The sequence below is a fragment of the Helianthus annuus genome, chromosome 17 (assembly GCF_002127325.2).
Source record: "Helianthus annuus cultivar XRQ/B chromosome 17, HanXRQr2.0-SUNRISE, whole genome shotgun sequence".
Taxonomy (NCBI): domain Eukaryota; kingdom Viridiplantae; phylum Streptophyta; class Magnoliopsida; order Asterales; family Asteraceae; genus Helianthus; species Helianthus annuus.
The window spans coordinates 71,086,485-71,096,529 of record NC_035449.2 but is presented as its reverse complement, the minus strand read 5'-3'; positions in this window follow the sequence as shown (position 1 = coordinate 71,096,529).

The following is a 10,045-nucleotide window of genomic DNA, read 5'->3' as shown; positions in this document are numbered from 1 at the left end:
TTCCCTATACTTTAACTTTATTTTAGAGCCTTTAAATGGGGTTAACGGGGCTTAAAAGTGCAAAAAAATCAAATTTTACAAGTGCAGGGACCATTTTTGAAATTTCTGACCAGATTCAATGAACCTAGTCAAATTTTGAAGTGTTAATGGTTTTAACCCATGGTTTCACAAAACCATGGGCACACATGTAAGGTCCTGATCAAAGCTCAGTTTTCGATGAACAATTTTTACGGTTCTTGAATTCCTATAAATACCCACCCTCACTTCCTCCCAAAGCACACTTGAATCTGATTTTGGCTCTCTAAGTTGAAGTTTATGCTTCATACCTGAGAGTAAATCGGATCAAGAGCTTGCGGGGACCTTCTGTAAGTATTCTTTCGTTCTTTTCATTCGTTTTTGTCGTTAAAGTCAAACTGCGTTTGACTTTCTGCTTTGACCAGTTTATGGTCAACGCGAAGTTTGTTTGAACTTCATAATGTGAGCGTAATCACGATGGTTATAGTCCCTAGTGACTATACCTACTGATTACCACGTTATCTAGGCTCAGTGACGAGTCGTAGTTTCGGCCGAAATGCGTTTTCTCGCGTATTTTGTAACCAAACTACTCTAGGATATCAAAACCGTTTGTTTTGATATCAAAACCTGTTTTCTAACTTAACTAAACATGTTCTAGCATGTTTAGCTCGTCACTTTTTTAGATTAGTGCTTGTGTGGAGCCGAAAGTCAAGCGGAATAAACACCCGCTTAGACTTTCGAACACGACCCGTTTGGTCGATCATTAGGATCCGACCAAACATGTTAAGTGACCATAGTAGCGTAGGGAATAACCTTCCGAGGTTATACCTTATGGTCACTTAGGTTTGATTAGTCGCATGATAGGTAGTTTATATGCCTTTGGTAAATTACCAAAATACCCTTTTCATACATAATTGGTAATTAAGCATATGTAACCTAAAGTTTTAACATGTAACTGATTATGTAACATAATTAAACATGTATGGGCATATAATACTTGTCATAGGACTAGTTAGACGTCTTGAACGCGCTTTTGCGCACACGACGCGTTAAAGTAGCGTAAGCTACCTTAATGGGTCGTGATGAGTCGAAAGCACTTAGGTTAAGTTTCAATTTAGGATGTAAGCTTTGTTAAACCATATCACATGAGTTCCAACACTCATTTGGTTTACGAGACTTCATTCTATCCGATCGTCCGATTTAGGCGTCTATTGTTTGACTAGTAGTTCGATTACTAGGTGCTACTTGATTCATTTGGTTTGCTTGAGGTTGTTTAAAGTTCTATTTATTGAGGATACTTTGCACTACATGTGAGTACATAGTTCCCCTATTTTACTGTTTTTAAATGTTTTGGGGTGATTCATATGTACGAAATGGTTTCAAAGTTTAAACGATGGTTTTTCAAAAACAATTAAGATGGTTTATACAAAACTAATAACAATTTTAATAAAGTGAACAAACTCATTGGTTGTAGTTACATAACAAATGACATTCATTAGCATTGATCAAGCCGACCAGTATTAGGTTATGGTACCATAGGATCTGACAATCCCGTTATTTTACATCACCCATGGTTATGTGTAGAGGTTGTGGGTAACGACTGAATCTGATGTTAGTTAATTTACCCTTTGGTGGTTTGTTAACGCGAGAAGCGAGACGCGAGGTGGTCGAGTCACAAAAGGTTTGAATGTTGTTAGCGAGACAATTATATATAGATTTGAAAACGATTTGAATAAGTTAAACGAATTGGGTAAACGATTGGTTTTTGGTTAGTGTTTAGATAACGGGACGGGTGTAATGTGATGAAGGCATGGTAGATACGCCGCTGGTACTTCTTATATATAAGTGTTTTCATCATGTTACATACCATGGCGTTATTTACTTCACTTGGGTAAACGATTTTGAAACAATGTCACACAACGATGTTTTCTAAAGGATATAAACCATACGAGTTTTTAACGAGTTTTTACAAGATGTTTTACAAGTTGGTTTTCTAAAACAAATTTTATTGGGATTAAGAATCATGGCTACGAGATTTTATAAACTATAACCATCTTGATTTGAGTTAGTTAGTTATGTTGCATACATTTTTCAAAAACAAGGTTTGTATTTTGACTCTTGAAGTCTACTAAAGTAATGCAACATGTAAACGAAACCATAATTCCAATACCCTTATAAAACCTATGTACTCACCAACATTTCTTTGTTGACTTTGTTTTTACATATGTTTCAGGTGTTGTTACTTGAAGTGATTTCTAGGATGCATGCGTCACATAGGATCTGGACAAGGCCTTAGTGACATAATAACAATGATAGTTGATATTTAACTTGTTTGTTTTGTGTCAAGACAATGTAATGTTTAATATTATCAATAATACGAAACCCTTTTATCCATGGTTGTGAAACAATAATTCTATTACAACACTCCCCGACGTTTCCGCCACGGTTTGTTGTTTTTACGTGGTCGGGGTGTGACAGGTAGCAACAATCGCCCGCCAAAGTTGAATCACATGAACGACTATCCATCATGGAAGGGTCGTTTCCATACTTACGTTCTAGGGCAAAACACCGAATTATGGACGTGTTTCACTTCGCCATACAACACAACTCTCGAAGAAGCAGGTTCAAGTGCGGCGACATTGGCGAATATACTAGAAGATGACAAGAAAGTTTATGATCTAGAAAAGAAGGCATTTGCTATTCTCATACAAGCACTCCACAAAGACATCTATCATCAATTCAGTTGTTGTACAAGCACAAAAGCTTTATGTGATGCCTTGGTAGCGAGAGGAGAAGGGAATGCGGCTACAAGAAGAACACGGCATGATTTATTGAAGAAAGAATTTGAATCATTTCAATTCTTGGAGAATGAAACCCTAAATGATATGACAACTCGTTTTTATCATTTGATTAGTGAAATGTATTCTTATGCTGTTCTTGCAACTCAACAGGAAATGGTTGCACGGTTTGCTGATGCTCTACCTCCAAAGTGGTGTCCTTTCATTGAACTTTTAAAGCATACGGGCGTTTTAGATATTGTTAGTATCTATGAGTTCGTTCAGAAGTTGGAGCATAAGAATGAAGAGGAAATTCGGAAAGCCAAAAGGATTGCAGTTCCACAAAACACATAAATGTATCTGAGTGGTTTTAATCCTGCAGCTAGTTCTAGTTCCATTCAGCAACCGAAGCTACAAACGGTGTTTATGTCAAACACAAGCTCTTTTCCGTTTCCACAATCAGCTCCACCTAAGGTTTTCGATCCGAGTGCATATCTTCCGCCAGCGCATGTCATTGCTCAAGCTCATGCTTTCTCAAAACCTCAACTCGATCCGAGTGCATGGCTACCTAAACCCCAACCTCCACCTCAAGTTTCCACTGCTCAACCTTAGTTCGATCCAAGTGCTTATCTTCCACAATCTCAACCACAAGCCAAACCACAACAACAGAAAGCATGTTATAGTAACAACCCTTCACCCCAAAACCCCAACACAGTCAGAGTTGATACTTCAAACCTTTCGAAAGTTAGCATCGAAGTGACAAAGGAGCATATGGAACGAATCAATAAAATGGTTAGTGCCTACTGCGGATTAGTCGCATGTCAAATTGGAAACATTAATTTGACCAATGAAGATTATCAACAAATAGACCGTGATGAAATGGAGTTGATGGATATCAAGTGGGCATTCGCAAGTGCTGTTAGAAGGGCTAAGGATTCCATGAGTCGAACGGGAAGAACATCCTTGGAAAGCAAGAAGGATACGAAGTACGGATTTGATAAGGATGCGGTTACATGTTTCAATTGCGGCGAAAAGGGTCACTTCAAACGTGAGTGCACCCGACCAAGCAAACAAGGCAACCAGAATCCATTCCGAAATCAGATGAGTACTTCCAATGCAAATCAAGACAACCAGGAAAGAAGGATGGTAGCTGTGAACAACAACCAGAACCAGAACCAGTCTGGACCTTCAAATAACAACCGAGCATTAGTTGTCCAAGCTGATGAAGGATGTAATTGGTCTGTACAATTTGGGATGGTGATCAAGAAGGAGGAGGAACCGCATGTTATGCAAAGATCATCAATCATATCAAGCATGTTCACAAGGAAGAATTTTCTGAAAGTGATGATAGTTCGGGTTATAGCGGGAGTTCGGATGAAGAAAGCTCAAATTCAGGTGGTTATATTTCTGAATCTGATGTGAAGGAAGAAGTGAATTCTGATGTTGATGATTTATTGAATGAAGCAGAGGAGTTAAAGTGTCAGAAATCTGTTCTGATCAAGAAGGCTGCTGTAGCATCAAAGGAAATAGAGAAGTTCTTCTCTGAAGACGGATCTTTTTCTTATCAAACTGCCTTTATGGCAAATGTCTCAGCCTTTACGAGTCAGGTAAAATCAGACACTCCTGCTCCTAGTGTATGTAATTTGTGTGCAGATTTGAAGCTGGAATCCGAAAAGGTTCATAGTCATAATCAAAGTTTGGTTATTGAGCTGTCTAAGTGCAAAGAGGCAAATATGGCTTTAGCTAGAAATGAAAAGGATTTTAAATCTATAATTGAAACTTTAAAGAAAAGTGTTTCCGAATTGACCAAAACTATTTTCAACAAATAAATTGGTATTTATAATTACGTTAATATCATTGAGGAAACCAAGAAAGAGCTAGCCATTGCTAAATGCGAGCATAATGCAATCAAGCTTAAATTGGAGAGTTTTTCTAACTCCCGATATGTGCTTGATCACATCATAGACGCTCAACAGCTGAAAGGAAACAAGAAAGGCGTTTGGTATAAGAAGTGTCCGCCCCCTTTGAGACACAACTATACTCAAATGCCCAATGAAGAAGAAATGCCATGTTTTGAACCCAGTGTGCCTCTTGATTATGAGGAAGTTACTACTGGCTTAGGGTTCAAATCGGACAGTTCCTCGAGTAACTCATCTGAAGGAACAGAAATTTCAGCATCGACGAATCAAAGTGCTCCTATTATTGAGGACTATGAGTCGTCTGAGGATGAATCAGATGTGAGTGATTAGGATAAATCACTTGATAAAATGAAAGGAGTAGAAATTCCAATTGAGAATTACATTCTTTGTGATCCTCCTACTCCTGTTGTTCAACCAATTGTCAAACAAGTGATAGATCCTGTCAAGGATGTTAAGAATGACAAGGAATGTGTGTCTGCTGTTAAGAGCAATAACTTTTTGTATACTTTGGTCGGAGATGTTAAAATTTATTCAGACAGCAATTTTCCAATTAAAAATGTCAATCCATCTTCGATTGATAAAGTTTTTGAAGATAACACAAGCAAGTTTTTTGGAAAGACGATCCCAGGAGTTGTTGTAACTCAATGTGACCCAATTCCAAAAGATAAAATTAGAAAACAATTTGGAAATCAATGGTCACCGACAAAGCAACAACCTATTGCTTCTAAGGGTAAACAACCAGAAAGGCGAGCTCAAAAGCCTAACGTTTCTCAATCAAAATTTGAAACAAAAGGAGCTCAATACCAGAAGAAAAACAGTGATGTCAAATTTGTAGTATCAAAGGGTACTGATAAAATTGAGACTTTTGAAAACAAATCAAACGCCGATTTTGTACAACAAGTCAAAATTTTAAAACGTAACAGTCAAAACAATTACACTCAACATACAAACGGGTGTGATGAAAAAGCTAGTACCTCAGGTTCTACAGATTCGACATCTACTCGTCGATCGGATTCTCCTAAGTTTGTTGAAAGGAGAACGTGTTTTAAGTGTGGGGAGTTTGGACATATCATTAAAAATTGTACAAATACTCCCAAAGAGAAATTTGTTGAGAAAGCCCCACCTGAAAAGGTTCACCCACAACGTCGTTCTGTTGCACCAAAACATGATAAACGAACTGTTAAAGAACAAGAAACAAAACAACGACGTTAAAACGTCAAGGCAGTTCAAAAGGCATTAAAATCTGAAGTCAAATATGTTAATAGGGAACCAAGTTCATCAAAATCGTTAAAACCAGAGGTTTCAAAATCTTTTCATAAAAATCAAACTTGTAAACAAAATCAAACTTGGAGACCTAAGATGGGTGAAAGTTCAGGGGGAGGTGTTGTGTTTGAAAATCATCAGGAAATTGAGATCACTTTTCGTGATACTCAGGGACGACCCAAGACCACTAAGGCTTGGGTCCCCATCCTCAACTGATCGTTGAATGATATGTGCAGGATGTTCTAGGAGGAACTGTTAATAGTCATTGGATTGTTGACAGTGGGACATCTAGGCACTTGACAGGCGACTTACGGCTTCTGTATGATGTGAAAAACATTAGAGGAGGTTATGTCGCGTTTGCTGGAGACAAAGCCGGATATATCACTGCAGAGGGAATGATCTCCAATGGTGTTGTATGTTTTGATAAGATCAATTATGTTCGTCAAATTGATCACAATCTTCTGAGTGTTTCGCAAATCTGCGATAAGAAGTTCACCGTTCATTTTGATGATGCCGGTTGTTATATGCTGATACCTGGTTTCAAAATTCCAAAAGAATGGATTCTCTTATTGGCTCCAAGAGTTAGTGATGTTTATATTCTTGATATGAGCCAAGCGAAGCGATTACGACATCTGGGCAAATCACATCTTTTGTCTCAAAAGCCACAGAGAAGGAGTCTATATCTTGGCACAGAAGAATGGGGCACATTCACTTAAGAAAAATGAACCATTTGGTGAAAAACAATCTTGTGAATGGTGTGCCTGTGAAGAATTTTCATCTACAAGATATCTGTGTTTCGTGCCAGAAGGGGAAACAACCGAAGAAGTCTCACCCGCTTAAGAAAATCAACTTTGTAAGTATGCCTCTCGAACGTCTTCATATGGACCTATTTGGACCCATGAAACACAAGACAACATTCGGGGATGCTTATTGTCTAGTGGTTACTGATGATTATTCTAGATTTTCTTGGGTAGCTTTTACGGCACACAAGAGTGAAACTCCTGGAATCCCCAAGGATCTTCTTACCATGCTTGAAAATTTATACACATTGAAAGAGAAGAGGATCAGAAGCGACAATGGAACTGAGTTCAAAAACCGTGTAATGGATGAGTTCTATACTTCCATGGTCATTCTTTATGAATACAGTTCTCGTTACACTCCACAACAAAACGGTGGCGCTGAGAGAAAGAATCGGACGATAATAGAAACTGCAAGAACGATGTTGGTAGAGTCGGAGCTTCCTGTTCAGTTCTGGGGGGAGGCTGTGTCGACTGCTTGCTACACGTTAAACCGAGTTCTTAGAGTTAAAAGGCATGACAAGACGTGTCTCGAACTTCTACACAAAAGGAAACAGAATATTTCTCACCTAGAACCTTTTGGCAATCCATGCACTATGATTGAGCCAGATGGAAAGTTTGGCGCTAAAGCTATCGAGGGTTTCTTCCTTGGATACACTACTCCGAATTTTCGTGTATGGAATTTGGCAACTAAAAAGATTGAGCTATGGAGTGAAGTAAAGGTTCAAAGGTGTACAAGCTCTGTTAGAGCTCCGAGTGATCCTTGGATGTTCGATTATGATGGGCTATTCGACTCCTTTAATCTGCCAACCTTTGACGAAGCATCTGCAGTTGCTCAAATGCAATTTGATAGTGACAACGCTGCTGGCTCGCCATTGGTTAGACCTGTTATTGTTAACCCCCAAGCTTCTAATTCGGTTAACAACACGGTACAAAATGAGGTATTTGAAGATGCTACTTAATACAATGAGTCATCAGAAGATGATGAATATCATGATGCGAATGAAGGCACTTCAGCTCCGGTTGCTCCTGTTCAAGGTGCTTCTGTAGAAACTCCTCATGTGCAGAATGTTGATACTGCTGAAGGGAATGCATCCACTTCTACGCCTATGCCCGGTGTGGAGTTGGTTGTTGATCTTAATATTAACAATTTGGGTATTAATGCTCGTGTTCCTGATTTTCCTAAATTGAGGATTCATGATACTCATCCGGAGCAGAATATTATTGGAGATGTCCAACGCGGTGTGCAGACGCGTAATCAGCTGAGAAACAACCAAAATGCTGGTTTGTATTCAGCCATCAGAGAATCTAGTCTTCAAAATGATTGGTCCTTCGCGTGTTACATTTCACAAGAAGAACCAAAATCTTGGAAAGAAGCTTTAAAGAATAGTTCTTGGGTTGAAGCCATGCAGGATGAACTGCAGCAATTTCAAAAGCTAGGTGTTTGGAAGCTTGTTGAAAGGCCGGAGAACTACAAGAAAATTGGCACACGTTGGGTTTTCAAATGCAAGAAGGACGATCGTGGAGTAGTTATTCGAAATAAGGCGAGATTGGTTTTTCAGGGATTTCGTCAGATTGAAGGCATTGACTACAATGAAGTTTATGCACCAGTTGCACGTCAGGAAGCTATTCGGATCTTTCTAGCTTATGCTTCATTTAAAGGATTCAAAGTCTACTAGATGGACGTCAAAAGTGCTTTCTTACACGGTTTTGTTCAAGAAGAGGTGCACGTCGAACAACCTCCGGGTTTTGAAGATCCTATTCACCCCGATCGGGTTTGGTTGCTCAACAAAGCTCTTTATGGTTTACATCAAGCACCGAGGGCTTGGTAGGAAACCTTATCCAACTATCTTCTGGAGAATAGTTTTCGACGAGGTCTTATTGATTGCACTCTCTTTATCAAGGAACAAGATGGAGATCTTCTGTTGGTGTAGGTATACGTTGATGATATTATATTTGGTTCAACTAATGATTCTTTGTGCAGGAAATTCGAGCGTGTGATGCAAGAGAAATTTGAGATGAGCGCACTGGGGGAAATGAATTTCTTCTTGGGCCTACAAGTTCAACAAACCGAGTCTGGGATATTCATCCATCAGACTAAATATGTTGGTTACATCTTGAGCTGGTTCCAGATGTCTGACGCAACGCCCATTGGTACCCCACTTCCGTAGAATCACGGGATTACTCCAGATCTGAAGGGTGAAAGCATTAACTCTTCATACTATCGCGCTATGATCGGATCTCTTATGTATCTCACAGCCTCGAGGCCCGACATCATGTATCCAACGTGCCTACTCACAAGAAATCAAGCCAATCCAAAGGCCTCACATCTGTCAGCTATTAAAAGGATTTTCGGCTATTTGAAGGGTTGTCCGGACACCGGTCTATGGTACCCTAGGGATGGTAGCTTCGACTTGATTGCATACTGTGATTCTGATTTTGGTGGTTGCAAAATTGATGGCAAATCAACAACAGCTGGATGTCAATTCTCAGGAAATCGCCTGGTCACGTGGCAGTGCAAGAAGCAAACCTGTGTTGCTACATCAACCTGTGAAGCAGAATACATTGTTGCCTCTAGTTTTTGCTCCCAAGTCTTGTGAATCCAACAACAAATGCGCAACTACGATTTTGAATTACTATCTACTCCTATTTTTGTTGATAACAATGCTGCCTTATAGATCACTAGAAATCCTGTGCAGCATTCCAAGACCAAGCACATCGAAATTAAATATCACTTCATACGTGATTGTTTTGACAAAAGATTAATCGATGTTGTTAAAGTTCACACTGATCACCAACGTGCTGACCTGTTCACAAAAGCTTTTGATAAATCACGTTTTGATTATCTACTTTTGGTTAATTGCATAAGGTGATACCCGAGTAAAACTTCTTTGGCTAATCGTTTTTGTAAAAAAATTCTTTAAAAACTATAAAAATACAAAAAGGTTTTCGTTTTCGTAACCTTTTAGCATTTTAGGGGGAGTAAATACAAGAAAATACAAAAACATTTGAAAAATTAAAAAATCCAAAAATATGTCTTTTCTTTCTGTCTTTAAGTTTGAAAAATTCAAAAATTTTAAAAAATTTAGAATTAGAAAATAAAAAATTAGTTTCTTGGATAAAGGAAGATGGTGATATTCACTGGTGTGGTCGGTCGACGTGTTCAAGAAATGATAAGTATCTCTACTAACGATGTATCGGTAGGCTCACAATCAGACTAAAATGTGCAGGATGATGCAAACCTAACAGACTTCAAGTCAGGTGGGAACCATTC